Source organism: Lygodium microphyllum, chromosome 10 (assembly GCF_053477565.2).
Source record: "Lygodium microphyllum isolate KBCC chromosome 10, Lygodium_microphyllum_v1.1.10, whole genome shotgun sequence".
NCBI classification, from domain to species: Eukaryota; Viridiplantae; Streptophyta; class Polypodiopsida; order Schizaeales; family Lygodiaceae; genus Lygodium; species Lygodium microphyllum.
The window spans coordinates 133,367,204-133,383,918 of NC_141144.1; positions in this window are offsets into that span (position 1 = coordinate 133,367,204).

Sequence of the window (16,715 nt, forward strand, 5' to 3'; positions counted from 1 at the left end):
CTTGCAGCAAGACTACACCAATACCCTGTCCACTAGCATCACACTGGATGGTAAAATCCTTTGAAAAGTCGGGGCATACGCGGATGGGGGCTGAAGTGAGCAAGTCTTTTAGCTGCTGAAAATTGCGATCAGCCAATTCATCCCAAAGGAAAGCCTCTTTTTTCAGCCTGTCTGTTAACAGGGCTGCAATTGTGGCATAATGGCGAATACATCTCTGATAAAAAGAGGAAAGGCCAAGAAAACCATGCAAGGAGGTAGTAGTAGTAGGGGTGGGCCACTCCCATACACATTGCACTTTCTTAGAATCATCTTGGATGCCTTTTTCACTAACAATGTGTCCTAAGTACTCAACCTCTATTTGCATGAAGACACACTTACTTTCTTTGGCAAATAGTCGGTGCTCTCTCAGTATATCAAAAATTTACTGACATGCTTCAGATGCTCATGCAGTGACTTGCTGTAAATGAGTATATCATCAAAGAATACCAACACAAACTAGAAAAGCCATGGTTGCAATATTTTGTTCATTAAGCTCTAAAATGTGGCGGGTGCATTAGTGAGCCCAAATGGCATGACAAGGAAATTGTACAAGCCACGGTCAGTCCGAAAGGTTGTTTTGACTTGGGCAATGTGAAAAGCAACTCCGCACCCGTTTCATACATGAATACTTGATCAAATGGCAAGGCCTACCAATAGAGGAAGCCTCTTGGTGCCCAGCATCTATTTTGGATGAATTTCCACACCTCAAGGAGGCTGTATTGGCTGGAACTTAACCATGACACATGTTTTGGGCTGCAGTTTGCATCTAGACAGCCACCTGTTTTGTACCAGTTTGGGTCCTGGTCCATTTTCAGCCCCATCCTTCATACATGGGCTGAAAGTACACCTCGAGGGCTCCGTGCCAACACCTTACTTTGTTGAGATATCGAGCTCCACTCGTGATATGCCAGGGTGACCGTTGAGTACTTATGTCACCGACTTGTCAGTTGCAGACGCGGTTGGTACACCGCCGATGAATAATAGCTACATGATAGCTATCCTTATCTACTCTAGTTCGTGGCTCAGTTAGTATGCCACCTTAGTTAGTTGAGTTTGGTTTTGAGACCCATATAGGGTTCTTCTATTTCTTTGTAAGAGAGTTCTTTTGGCTTCCACAACTAAGAAGAGAAAAACAGTTTTCAGCCTCCACCATTGTGTGTCTTCCCCCATTGTGCAAGCAAGAAAGCTACAAGTGAGACTCCTTCCTTCTCTCCCACAATCTTGACATGGTATCAGAGCCTTGTTCGTGGTAAGGAGCTCAAGAAAGCAAGCCAAGCTCGCGGTGTTCTGGTAAGAGGAGCATTGTTGCTTTCATTTTCTATTTTGGGAGCAGATCTCTGCAGGTAGCACAGCCGGAAATTGCAGGAGTGCATTGTCTCAGGTTGAGACGCCCTTCGCGCTGAAGCAAGAGGGCAGTATATGCTGCGGGAAAGAGCTTTAGCTCCTGGCGACCCTGTTTTTTTGATTTGAGGCCATTTCGGGGCCTGTTTTGAAGGCGGAAGTTTTCTGCACGCACTCAGGAAAAGATCCTATTTTATGCTGTGCGACCACTGTTCTACAGGTCGGTGAAAAGTTACTGTAGAGATTGCATCGTATGCTTGTGCGCAGAGACATTGGGAGTTTCAGAATCATCATTGGTTCCTGTTTATGCAAAATCGTCACTAGGAAGTGACTGTGTGGTCAAATACCACTTTCGCCAGTTTTACAGATTTGCCCTTGTGAGGGTGAAGCTGTGTTTTTTGCAGTGACAGAATTTTTTGCAGTATTCTGTAATGGCATCTGATTCTCTTTCACAGATTGTCACTGAAAAGCTTGACAAGAACAACTTCCAGGCATGGAAGTTTAGAATGACGAATTTCCTTATGGGAAAAGGATATTGGGAATTTGTTGCAGGAAATGAAGAAGAACCAGTTCTTCCTGATGTTCCCAATCAACAGCAAATGCAGGCATTCAAATCATGGCATGAGAGAGCCAGGAAAGTTATGTACTGGCTGTCTATCAGTATTTCAGACTCTATGATTGTGCATATTCAGGATGCAAGTACGCCAAAGGAGGCATGGGATACTTTGTCAAAAATGTATAGTACAAATACTCAAGCCAGGAAAATGCAGCTCAAGCAAGAGTTGCATAATGTGCAAAGAGAAAATATGAGCATCAATGACTACCACATGAAGGTGAAGAAGATTGCAGATGCACTTGCTTCCATTGGGTCGCCAGTGGAAGATGATGATTTAGTTTCTGTGACCTTGAATGGTCTAGGAAAGGATTATGCACAGTTTCGAACATCCATTTCCGTTCGTGAAAGATTTCCTGACTTTGAGGAGTTGATTGCTCTTCTAATTTCTGAGGAGCAGAGAAATGGTGGTGCATCTTCTTCAGGAGGAACTTCAAAAGAAGCTGTCTTCTACTCAAACGCTGGAAGAGGTAGAGGCAGAGGTAGAGGAGGCCGATTTGGAGGCCGTGGTAGAAATCAGAATATGCAGCAAACTCAAGAAAACCAGTCCTATGGAGGAGGACGTGGTAACTCTAGAGGCAAGGGGAGCCAAAGAGGTCGTGGTGGATGGCAAAGAGGTCAAAATGCAAACAGTAATGTTGAATGCTACTATTGTGGTAAAATGGGTCATATGGCTAAAGACTGCTATAAAAAGCAGAATGACATCATGAATGGAAAACTGCAACAAGGGAATTATGCATCTTCTAGTAGACAGGGTGATGACAGAAATGAGCATTTGTTCATGGTGCAGCACATGAACAATTCTGTGACAAGTGCAGAAGAAAGCAACGATGTATGGTATGTTGACTCAGGTGCATCAAACCACATGACAGGTCATGCAGAATGGATGGAGGATGCAAGGAAAATGGAAAAACCAGGATTTGTGGAGACTGGTGATGATACTGCACATCCTATTGTGCAGATTGGAAAAATTCCTTTGTCTATGCAAGATGGGAAAAAGAAATACCTGTCCAATGTATTTCATGTCCCGAATATCACCAAGAATCTGGTTTCTGTTGGTCAAATGGTTGAATAGGGCTTGCAGGTCAGATTTAATCCTCATGGATGCTTTGTTGAGGATATGAAAAATAAAGGTCGCTTGATAGCAAAAGGAAAGAAGAAGGGCAGAATGTTTACATTGGATGCAGACATGTCTGAATTGAGTGCAGCAATGTTTGCACATGGGACCGGTGTAGTTGCAGATATTGATATCTGGCATAAACGCATTGGTCATGTTAATGTACAACGACTTAAATCAATGCAGGAACAAAACATTGTTGCAGGATTGCCTAAATTCAAGGTTGCAGAAATGCATAAGGTATGTGAAGCCTGTCAGTTTGGAAAACAGGCAAGGAAACCATTTCCTAGACATGTTCAAGAGAGTAAGAAGCCATTGGAATTAATCCACTCTGATGTGTGGACTACTAAAGCTACATCCCTTGGAGGCTGTCATTATTTTGTCAGTTTTATTGATGACTATAGCAGAAAAGTTTGGGTGTATTTTATGAAAAAGAAAAGTGAAGTTTTTGGGCATTTCAAAACCCTTAAAGCTATGGCTGAAAAAGAAACAGGACTGCAAATAAAATGCCTAAGGTCAGATGGAGGGGGAGAGTACCTCTCAAATGAGTTTGCAAAGTTCTTGCAGGAGCATGGCATAAAGCAGCAATATTCATGCAGTTATACCCCACAACAAAATGGAATTGCAGAAAGGAAAAACAGGCATATTGGAGAGGTATCTCGTGCCATGCTCAATGAAAAAGACTTGCCAGATTTTTATTGGGCTGAAGCAGTTGCTACAGCAGTCTACATAATGAACAGGACTCCCACTGCAGCAATACATGGAATGACTCCAGAGGAGAGGTATACTGTTAGGAAACCAGATATTTCTCATTTGAAAATTTTTGGTTGCATTGCCTATGTACATGTGCCAGATGAGTTGAGATCCAAGTTGGATCCAAAAGCTGAGAAGTGCATCTTTATTGGTTACTCTCTGCAGCAAAAAGGGTATAGATGCTATAACCCTTCTACTCGTAAGTTTACAGTGAGCAGAGATGTTGTTTTTGATGAGATGAGTAGCTGGTATAAACCAGTAAATGTGATTGATGATGTAGATGCACAAAATTCACAGCAGTAGTCACAAAATATTAGTGGACCTGGAGCGCCCTCTAGTAGTGGTTCACATTCTTCACCATGGACAGGAAGATTGAGATCAGGAGAATCTTCTCAAAGTAATGCAGATAGTGGTATGCAGGTATCACGAAAAGGAAAAGAGAAGGTTGATCAGTCCATGGTTGATGGGAATGCAGGTCACTCTTATGTGGATGGTGAATCCAGTGGCTCAGAACAGAGCATTGATGATGAGTTGGGTATTCCTTCTATTGTTACACCTGGAGTAAGGAAGACCAAGGATGTTTTGAGAGCACCTGGGAGTGAACCCACTTTGCGCAGGTCTACCAGAGTTAGGTATCCTGTGGATAGGCTGAAATATGATGGATTTACAGCCATTCACTATGCATATATGGTCAAAGTGATACAGGAACCAGAACCCACATCTTTTGAGCAAGCCATGGGAAAAGAAAAATGGGAGAAAGCCATGGATGAAGAAATGGATGCCTTGGAAGCAAATGCTACATGGGAGTTAGTACCTTTGCCTAAAGGTAAGAATGCAATTGGCTGTAAGTGGGTTTATAAGGTGAAGCACAATGCAAATGGTTCTGTGAACAGATACAAGGCAAGATTAGTAGTCAAGGGGTATGCACAAACATATGGCATTGACTATGAAGAAACATTCAGTCCGGTTGCAAGGATGGCAACTGTAAGAGCAGTCATTGCTATGGCTGCATCAAAGGGATGGTCTTTACATCAGATGGATGTAAAGAATGCCTTCTTGCATGGTGATTTGCAAGAAGAGGTCTATATGGAGCAGCCACCAGGTTATGTGCATGCTGTTCATCCTGAGTTTGTTTGCAGGTTGAAGAAAGCCTTGTATGGCTTGAAGCAAGCACCTAGAGTATGGTCTGACAAGATAGGACAGTATCTTGTCACTATTGGCTTTCAAATTTCCAAGGCAGATTTCTCACTTTATGTGAGAAAAACAGAGAAAGGTATTATGCTACTTGTCATTTATGTTGATGATTTGATTATGACAGGTGACAGTGATGAAGATATCCTTCATGTGAAAATGCTATTGAAGTAGAAGTTTGAGATGAAGGATTTGGGAGAGCTGCGTTATTTCTTGGGCATTGAGGTGATTAGATCACCAAGTGGGATACAGCTCTTGCAGAGGCAGTATGGATTGGACATGTTGTCCAAATATGGGATGACAGGCTGTAAGCCTATTTCAGTTCCTTTGGAGCAGAATGTGAAGCTAAGCGCAGATGCAGGTGAGCTTCTGGAAGACCCTACTATGTACAGACGCATAGTAGGAAGCTTGATTTATATGACTATTACCAGGCCAGATTTGAGCTATGCTGTTGGATTGGTAAGTCAGTTTATGCAGGCTCCAAGGAAACCGCATTTGGATGCAGCTAGACGCATACTCAGGTATGTGAAGTCCACATTGCAGTATGGACTATTTTATGAGACTGGGGTTCAAATACAGTTGCATGGATACACTGATGCTGATTGGGCTGGTAGTATTTCTGATAGACGATCTACGAGTGGATATGTGTTCTCTTTTGGGAGTGCTGCAGTCACTTGGAGCAGCAAGAAACAGCCTACAGTTGCCTTGTCGAGCACAGAGGCTGAGTACAGGGGTGCAGCAATGGCTGCATGTGAGGTAGCTTGGTTGCATAAGCTACTTTATGATATGCATCAGTCTACAGATGGGCCAGTTGTCATTTATTGTGACAACATGAGTAGTATACACTTGGCAAATAACCCAGTCTATCATGCTAGAACAAAGCACATTGAGGTGCATTATCACTATGTGCGAGAGAGGGTTTTACTAGGTCTTATTGATCTAGTTTATGTCAGCACAGAGGATCAGGTAGCTGACATATTCACGAAGGCATTGGGCGCAGAGAAGCTGCGCAAGTTCAGAGACCTGCTTGGTGTGCAGGAATTGGGATTGAGCTCGAGGGGGAGTGTTGAGATATCGAGCTCCACTCGTGATATGCCAGGGTGACCGTTGAGTACTTATGTCACCGACTTGTCAGTTGCAGACGCGGTTGGTACACCGCCGATGAATAATAGCTACATGATAGCTATCCTTATCTACTCTAGTTCGTGGCTCAGTTAGTATGCCACCTTAGTTAGTTGAGTTTGGTTTTGAGACCCATATAGGGTTCTTCTATTTCTTTGTAAGAGAGTTCTTTTGGCTTCCACAACTAAGAAGAGAAAAACAGTTTTCAGCCTCCACCATTGTGTGTCTTCCCCCATTGTGCAAGCAAGAAAGCTACAAGTGAGACTCCTTCCTTCTCTCCCACAATCTTGACATACTTGCCCCAATTGGAGTTCCCTAGTGGAAGTATGGCTATTTTTCTCCATCTGGGACAACACACTAGTAATTCTTGGACAGCCCTCTATTTTGTAACAGTTTTAGTCTTGACCTGATTGTAGCCCCGCCCCACCTACATGAGCTGAAAGTACATCTCATGGGCTCCGTAATGACACCTCAATTGTCCCATTCGGAGTTTCCCACACAAAGTTATGGCCGGTTTTCTACAGCACACCCTTACAGTCCATGAGTAAATCCCTTGTTTTTTAGGACAAAAACTTTATGAGACAGGATGGTTTGTAATGAACGGGGATCACGGGAACATGGCATGAGAACATACCAATCACACTAATGGTATATAAGGTGTAAGAGGGTATTTTGAGGCATCACAGAAATTATCAAGAAACTCTCTTTTCACCTTCTCAAGCTTCCATGGCTTCTTCTTCTTCCTCCTCTTCTTCTTCCTTTCTCCCTCTTTCTCTCTCTTCTTCTTGTATTTCTCTCTCTACTCCTAGTATTTCTCTCTCCTCGTCACCCTCTTTCTCTCTCTTTCTCTCTCCTCTCTGCAGTCTCTCCCTTCTCTCCTTCTCTCTCCTAGGTCCCCTTCATTACACTTGTACTTTTGGAGAATGTTATGTTGTGAATAGTATGGGAATTCCAAAATTTTCAATTCATGAGATATGTTGTAGAAAAAAATATAAAGGAAGTATATCCAAAAATATATGCTCTTTTTATGGACAAAATGTGCAATGAATTCATGGATTCTTAGTGAGATATATATCATTTACCAGATATCGAATGTTTATAATAGTATTTACTTTTTGCAATGAAGGAACAATATACAATATATTAATGTTATTGACAAATATTAAAGGTTCATACAAAAGACATGTAACAAGGTTATAAGATTGGGAAAAGTTTAAAAGTACAATTAGAAACTTAGGGTTTGATATTGTGCTTGATTGTGCAAAAAGGGAAAGACTGTGCATTGATAAAATCTATACCAAATGTGTTGCATGCAATAGTAGATGCAATATTTGTTGCTCATAGTTACCACTAGATATATGATGGTGATTTTACACAAACACATAATGTTTGTGTAGGTATAATTGATTGGGGTCAATCTATCCAAGTTGGAGAATAAAAAGTGTCATATGCATATCTAGAGAAGGATGTCAATGAAATAGAAGCAAAATGGTAGAAAAGACAATGTTATCTCATTTATGAAATTCAAGATGTGGCTTGAACCAAAAATTTTAGATCTTGAATGCAAAATTGTATTTACGAAAGCATTTGATGTTTATGCATCATTGGGATGGATAGTATTGCTAATATGTACTAAATTCTCAAAGGAATGTATGTACTTTTTGTATCATACAAATCCAAAAAATCATGAAGATGCAGTCATCATAAAAAAATTCAAGATATTAGTACAAAATGAAATGTATATTCAAGATATCAATCGCCGTTATATGCTTCTAGATGTTAAAAATAGACTTGAAACATGGGGAATTAAGCCTCATCTTGTAATGCGACCAATATTAGAAATGGATCCTTATTTGTAAATAGTTTTGATTTAGATGCTTTTTCTATAAGACATGTATAATGTAAATACACTTATACTTCTATATATTTTTGTATTAAAGTTATAATAGGTATAATTAGTTTTTTTTTAAATTATACTTTACTATATTTTATAATATAATGGTAGACAAAAAGTATCTCTAGCTATTACATTACATACAACTATGTACATGCGTGCGCGAGCTTGCACGCACGCACGCACGCACACACACACACACACACACACACACACACACACACACACACACACACACACACACACACACACACACACACACACACACACACACACACACACACACACACACACACACACACACACACACACACACACACACACACACACACACACACACACACGTACAAATAACATACAAAAATCAATGGTTTAAAGATGTTGGAGTGTAAGTGTGTGTGTACATCTATATACATGTAAAGGATAAAGCAGTGTAGCAAATAAAGTAAAATTTTTATTTAAAAAAATAAAATCACAAATTATATACTAAGTTTATTTTTTAAACATTTTATAAAAGAATATTAATATTTTAAATTAGTTATTTATTTACTTGAGTTATAAAAATTTGAGATTTGTATTGAATTTCTTAGAATAAACATATAGAATCAATTGTTTAAAGATGTTAAAAAAGTGTCAAATGTATGTGTACATGTGTATACATGTAGAGAGTAAAAGGAGTGTAGCAAATAAAGTAAAGTTCTTATTTCAAAAAGAAAAAAAAACTTCTTGTTTTTTCATATCTCTTTTAAGATAACATCTCCTTTGATGTTTAAAATGGATGCTTGTTGGTATGTATTTATATTCTCAAGTTTGATTTATAATTTTATATAAAATACCAAATAAAAAAGTAAGACATGAAAATGTTCACTTTAAAAAATAAATCACAAATGATAGATTTTCACTTATTTGTTTGTTTTATAAAATTTTGTTTAAAAATATATAACTAAAAATGAAATATTTAGTTAGTTAGATTACAACAAATTGGGATATATATTGAATTTATTAGAATAAACATAGAAAACAAATAATTTAAAGATGCTAAAGTATCAATATAGGGACACAAATGTATATATTATGCATTAAGATTGTAATGATTATTTTAAAAAATTAATAGATAAAAAATTTTCTAATGGACCTTACAGAAGAATATTCATGTACCCAAAAAATACATGTTTTTGATTGCATTGATGAAAGTGCACAGTAGGTAAATTGCAAATGTAAATGTTTTATGAAAGATAATGAAAATGATATTTTCTAAAACATCTCCAATGGAAATAGAATTAATAAAAAAATTTGACATTGATAACGAATACATGAGTCTTGATGATAATGATATCACAATCACTTGTACTTCAAATAATAGTATCTTACATATTTGTGATGTAAGACCGAAGATTCAAAAATGATCTTTTCTTGGGAAGAGGTCTAGGAAAATATGGCACATATGGTATTCCAATCCTAGTTGACTATCTAAAACAACTAAAATTTGATCTTATAGACGTGGGGAGAGGGATCAATTACATTTTCTATCATGGAACTTCACTTTAAAGATTTCATAGATATTATCAACTTGGATGATTGTATAAAAATTTATAAATTTAGGCTTTATCCTAAAAAGAACCAAAGAAATGGTGGAACCAAAGAATATATTTTATCTTTTAAACTATCGACAATCATTCTTCTATCCTTCAAACAATATAAAAAATTACATGAATATTGTATCGCAATGGTTTCTTGATAATGAAAACAAAAAATGTCAAGCATCAACACTTGGTATCATCGTTTTATCTTTACAAAAGAGAATAAATACTTATAGTTTGATTATTGTTTGTTAATGGAAGTGAATTAGAAGATATAATAATGATAAATCTATAAATTATTTTAAATGAATTATTAAAAAAATATTACATATATATCTATTTTAAATATTAGCATATTTTAAAATTCAAAGAGATATTTTTGGAAACCAAAATAGCACGATTTTCAAAAACTATTAAAATCTTTCTCAAAATTACATAAAGCATATTACATCTTCTGAAATGTGGGAGCCTACAAGTATACATCATTAGATGTTATAACTTCAAGTATTTGGGAAGGTACCAATGTAACACTTCTTATTAGTCCAAAAACTTTAGATAATTTTTTAAAAAATAAAAAATATTTTTACATTTTTTACTTATTTATACTTTATATCTTATAGATAATCGAAGTTTTGAAATTTTTAGAGGTTGGTAGCATAATATATAAGAAAATTTGTTCTAATTATGAAAGCGATGAATACTTAGAAGAACAACGTTTTACAACATGTTTATAGTGAAATAACAAAATATCATTAACATTATGAATGAAACTCAAAGGAATTATTCAAGGTAACAAAAATAATAATGTGGGTTATAGTGAGTGGAACACTAGTAGATGAATTGTTTGGCTTCAAAGTTATACAAGTTTGAAGCCAAACTTTGAATATGCTTGGATGCTTCCAAGTTGGTTAGGGGGAGTTAATAACGTTCTTAAAAACTAAATAGTACATTAACAAAGAAAAGGGGAAAGGGAGGGGGGGGGGGACAAAAATAAGTTTGTATATGCATGCAAAAAAGGATAAAACTTACAATTTATTTGTTAGATTATATAAAATATATTTTATTATTACAATATGATGTTTGATGGTATATTAGTGTTAAACATAACCTCATTTAGTTTAAGAAAATTGCTTGTTTTATATTTCATAAATAGTTTATGTCAAAATGTTTAGATTGCAAATAGTTTATGAAGAAAAAGAAATAAATAAATAAATAAATAAAATACTAATACAATGCAAATAGATCCAAACATTAAATGTTTGTAAGAAGATTCTATACTATAATATTTATCAAAATTTTATACATTGTACATAACCTTGACAAAACTAGAAAATAAAAAAAGATCCATCGTAAGTTATAAATATTATAAAAAACGCAAAGTTACAATTATTATATTTTATGATACATAAAATATATTACAACTAGATGATATTAAAAGAAATATAAAAAATAGATTAAAAAATTTGGAAATAAATCATGAAAGTATTATTTGTAAAATATTACAACAACATCGTATATACATGTATAAAGATATATTATAATTATATTAACATTACCTCAAACATGCATACGTGTACTTCAAGTCAAATAGGATGAGTAATAACATAATGTAGAAAAAAAACCAAAACTTTAATACAGAGAAAACTACTATATTAACTCAACTTTCAATTACAAATAAATCGAAAAAAATGTCATGATAAATTAAAATATCAAGAAACATTTTATCAAATAAAAACATTAAGTACAAATATCGATATAAGCTTTGAAGAAGAAGAGCTGAAAATTATAGAATATAATATAGTAGATTATATATTAGTAATAAATTCTTATATTAAAAAAGATTCAATTCTAAAAAGTGAATGACTAAATATATATATATATAGAAAGTCATTTAGTCCAAAAGTATGCTTTGCAATGGAAATGCAAACATACAATACAAAAATTGATAATACATTAAGTAAAGCATTGAAAGAAATTATTAACAAACATACCAATTAGAAAAATAATATTTATGAGACATTAACATATCTCAAAAATTATTTTTTAAATACAGTCGAAATGGTTTCTCAATTAACTAGTTGTTCAATATTAAATTTACCATTATCTCAAGTAGAGATTTTGCTTTTGTTAATATAATTCCTTATGAACAAACAACTTATATTTTAAAACGTTAAAAAAATTTACCAATTTGACCATTGATCTCCACAAATATAATTATGAATTGATCATTGATAAATATATTCAATATCTTGAAAAATTACAAAAAATATGTATTTTAAAATTCACACTTTCATGTAAAGTAGCAAGCACAACATATATAGATTTAAAAAAGAAAAAATATTATATTGAGAATATACTATTGTATATATATTTTTATACATATGAATATGAACAATTAGAAGAACATCAAAATTGGCAAATTGACCATAATTACAATGAATAACTAATATTGATAAATTCAAAAATCTATATTATAGAAACTTATGAGAATATCAATAATATTTAAAATTGTAAAAACAAAAAAATTCAAGAATTTCATCTACATACAAAAAATAAAATAGGATCATGAAATATTGAAAGTTGTGATATCTTAACACAGTTTCAAACATTTTCATTAGCTAAAACTTAAAGAAGCATATTATCTAAAATATAAATAATTTATTTACTTGAAAATGAGATTTATTTTAACAAATTGAGTATTAAATAATAAACCACTAATATTAGACAATATACTTTGTATAATTAAAACAAATCACATAAATCAATATACATATTTTTAAGCGATCGAGCAAGAACTAGTAAAATATCCTTATTATTACTAATGATCGAAGCTTTAGTAAGATTTTATTTACATACATTTAAAAAGGAACATGATTCATATGTTCCATTTAGTTTATTAATGGCTTATACAAGGAAAGCTTGCTATAACATAAGTGGAACAACAATACACTCAACATTACGTATCTCAATAAATGATAAAGGAATAAAATATTTAAATAATTTTTTAAAAAAGAGTTATTCAAAAGATACAAACTAATTTTAAACACTTGTATTTGCTTAAATTTTATTGATTGGAAAAAGGACATGTAACTTTTCTAATAACAAAATGAGATTTACTAAATATAATTACAGTGAACACTTGGGAGGTACGAATGTGTTAATATGTGGAGACTTATATGAAATTAGACATGAAAAAGATAAATAGATATATGAAGGAAATGATGATTATATTTTTAATGTTACTTTTCAAATTGTTAAAATAAAATATTAGAAATTAATAAAAGTATACATAAAAATATATATAACATTTATTAAGATCTTAAACTGAATACAAATAGGAAAACAAACAAATGAAGATGTCGAAACTTTAATTAAGAAACATGTACCAAAAATTTATTTTGATGTTAAAGTACTAAGACTATATTTTACAGATCTTGTAATATAAACACAACACCCAATTTTTTAAATGAAAGTTTAAAATACAAGAATATATTTTAGAAGCCAAAGATACTTTGTCTTCTAATATAAGTAAAAATGTTAATTTGAAAGATAATACAAAAAATAGGAGGTTTGTTAAAAGAAATATTAAATTAAAAAATATACTAATTGAAATTTATGTTGTAATTATTAATATAGATGATGGTCTTGTAAATGGAACAAATAGAATTTCTACAATCGTTGTTACTTATAAACATATGAAAATTTAATGGATACAATTTAATGATGTAAAAGTTAAAAATTTAATAAGACATAAAAAAAAGCATTCATATGCAGATTTAATAAAAAAAGGACACAAGATGAAAATTAAACATAATTTTTTATAAAAAATAAAAAAATAAATATAAATACTAATAAATAGATAGTTAATAAAATTAACATATTATATAGAGAAATTTACTCTATGTTTATTAGTACTTATATTTTAATATCTATTTATTAATAAAATTAACATATAACATATTACGTATTAAAACAATGCATGTCAAATGCTTGATGCATTGGAAAACTTCTATTCATACAATTGGCAACTCATTAGAAGCTTGTGGATAGCATCATACTTACAATTTTCAGCAATGAAATCTCCAAAAGCTATTAGTACAATGATAATAACACTATTGGAATTTTAAAGTGAATGAATTTTGGAGACTTTAAAAGCATCTTTCTTTCACTCTACGGTAGTACTATGAAGCTTGAATTTAGTGTATTGGATAAAAAAGAATTTGAGATATTTCTTCCAGAATGACATTCATTTCAATCTGTATTCAATAGATGTAATCTACTTGAAAGCATTCCCCCCCAAAAAAAGAGTTTCAATCTTGATGTGATAAAGTTTACAATGACTTGTACAGTTCAAATTTCTATCATCAATATGTATACATTAAAGTTTGCAATTTCAAATATGTTATTGAACCTCAAGAGTATATTTTTAAAATTTTAAGAAATTTTGAAGTTTTAAAAATTTATTACGTTTAAGATCTGTATAACAAGTGTTAGTTGGTTACCAATTTTAGTATTCATAACTAACTTTTATTTTAAAACATGTTCATGATGCCCAATACTTTTATGATATAAATGGTGAATTTTAAAAAAAATCATTAAAACCTCATTATTTTTTATATATAAATTATAATCCCTTTTAAAAACATAATGGCAAGACCATATTCATCACAAGATGGACTTGTTTTAAAAAACAAATAAACTACATTTTTTAAAGTATAAAATAAAAATTAAAAAACATAAATCGACAACATGATGGCCAACTTTTTTCTTTCTCCTTATGAACAAAAGGGCAAACGCCACATCCATGGTAGAAAATATACCTATATATTTATATATACAAATATTTTAGAATGAAAAAACTTTATAGGATAGTATTGCCCCCACACACATGTGACTTAAGACATTGTCATGTGTTAGCTCACATGTGAGAAACATTAGGAGCATAGAGAGAGAAGTAGTCAACATGCCCAATCCCATCACATGCAATGGAGCTTGTCCTTGACGAAGATTAGTGTGCCTCATTTACCCCTATCATAGAGATTAGTGAAGAAAGAATAGCCCATGATGTTGATCATCCCAATATTGTTTTGCATCCAACTTGACCTCTTGTACTCCAAGAACATCCAAGTTGCATCTACATACTAGGGCAACTAGGGCACACTGCCTTTCTTTTGAAGTACATGCCTCAAGCATTCCAAGTGAGAATAGATACTTTACAAGACACCCTATCCATATAAAAAAATTATTGAGAAGAGTCAACATTAGCAAGAGGAGCATACATATTTGTAAGGGTTTGGCCCCCTCTTGCAAGGTTCTTAATGGAAAGCTTGCCATTGGTGCTTTTGTTTTTGGCTTCTACATTCTAACAATAACGGTCTAGTTTTCCTTCCTAGGGGTCTTATTAGGCTTGGTAGACCTCTCTTTGTTAGAATCAATAGGTTACAGCAGTTTGCTTGCTATTGGAAGCAGATTCACTACTACCTCATTTACCTCCTATGGTTATTGACAGAGCCTGGCCCTTTCTAATCATATTGTTAGAGGCATTGATAAGCAACTTGATAGTAGCTCCTTCTTGGGCCACATCAAGTACAACTTGTTTTTCATTCTTGCATGTAGGATCATTTGTGGCTTCCACTTTGATTTATTTTTTAGGACAAGCTTTGGAAAAATGACCAAAAATAGTGGACATTTAGGAAGTTTGAGAATCGAACTTCACACACCAAATCAAGACCCCTCCAATACACCAAGAGGTTCAACCCTCTTATCCCAAAGTATACATGCATGCATCTCCCCTTCAAGATTAGAAGGGAGAGGGGGCACATAAAGGACTTGCCAAGGGTAGAAGCAAATAGGTCAAATCTCATTCAACAAAACATGTAAACTAGGAAATAACATCCACAATAAACACTCGAAGACTAGCACATCCTCAGGTGAAAAGTAGGGTAAGCAATGCATGAGATTACCACAAAAACCAACAAAATAGGCAAGGATCCAATTCCTTTCAATTGGGGAGCCAACAAGGACCCAATAGAAACATTTACCAATAAATTTGAAATAGACTAGACTACATTGAGCTTTGTAAGAAACCATCGTCAAAACTCACCATCCGTGGGGACACACCCCATGAAGAAGAGGTAAAGTCTAGAAGAAGAAAATTTGTCATAACATTGGCAAAGGATCTCCATAGGGAGCTCCATTTCCACTTTGTGTATCTCCTTAGAATTAGGGGATAGCATTGTTCTTCTTACATTGCTTACCTTATACATATCAAAGGTACAATAATTTTCTATGGCTTGTAGGTGTCCGGATCCGTGTCTTTCATGTGGGAAGCATAAGAGTATGCATCCATGCCTTGATCATTGTAAGAATATTGGGTTCTCTTGCTATAGTGTCTTCTCTACTACACTTGGCTTGCATGCAAGCCACTAGGGGTACCACAACAACAAGTCAATAGAATATCACTTGGAGCTCGTTTCATGCCACTCTCTCACTCACGCATGCAAATCATTGCATCACTTACTTCCCAATCATCCACAAACCTATTCACTTTTTCTAGATAGAGACCCTTGTTGTGTGCCCTACAATCTTCCCTATTTCTCTCTTTTCTTTCCCCCAAGTATATGCTTGGCTCAATCTTCAACGAACTATATAGTATTATTTACACTTTGAAAGGCCATTAGAAGAAAAGTTGTTACTTCGTTGACTTTTTCATGGATACACGACAGAGTATGGCAGATACCACTACTACTGCCACACAGCCTACAGGAATACATCATCATTGGACCTCATCTTCTATAGGTGTCCCTTTGGATAGAGCAGTGGCACTTAGCCGGTCTAGGCGCCCACGTCCACCCGAACGAAGGCCTAGACATCCACACCACAGACAAATTAAAGCCATCATTGAGCGCCACAGGAGACAGATGCCAAGACGCCTTAGCTATGCAGAGATACACTTCCCTAGAGAACAGACATATCATTGATGGAGAGTTTTCCTTTCTCTACTCTCACTTTCAGATCACTGACATGTTTCCCTTTATGGGACACTATTTCATTTCATTTCATTTC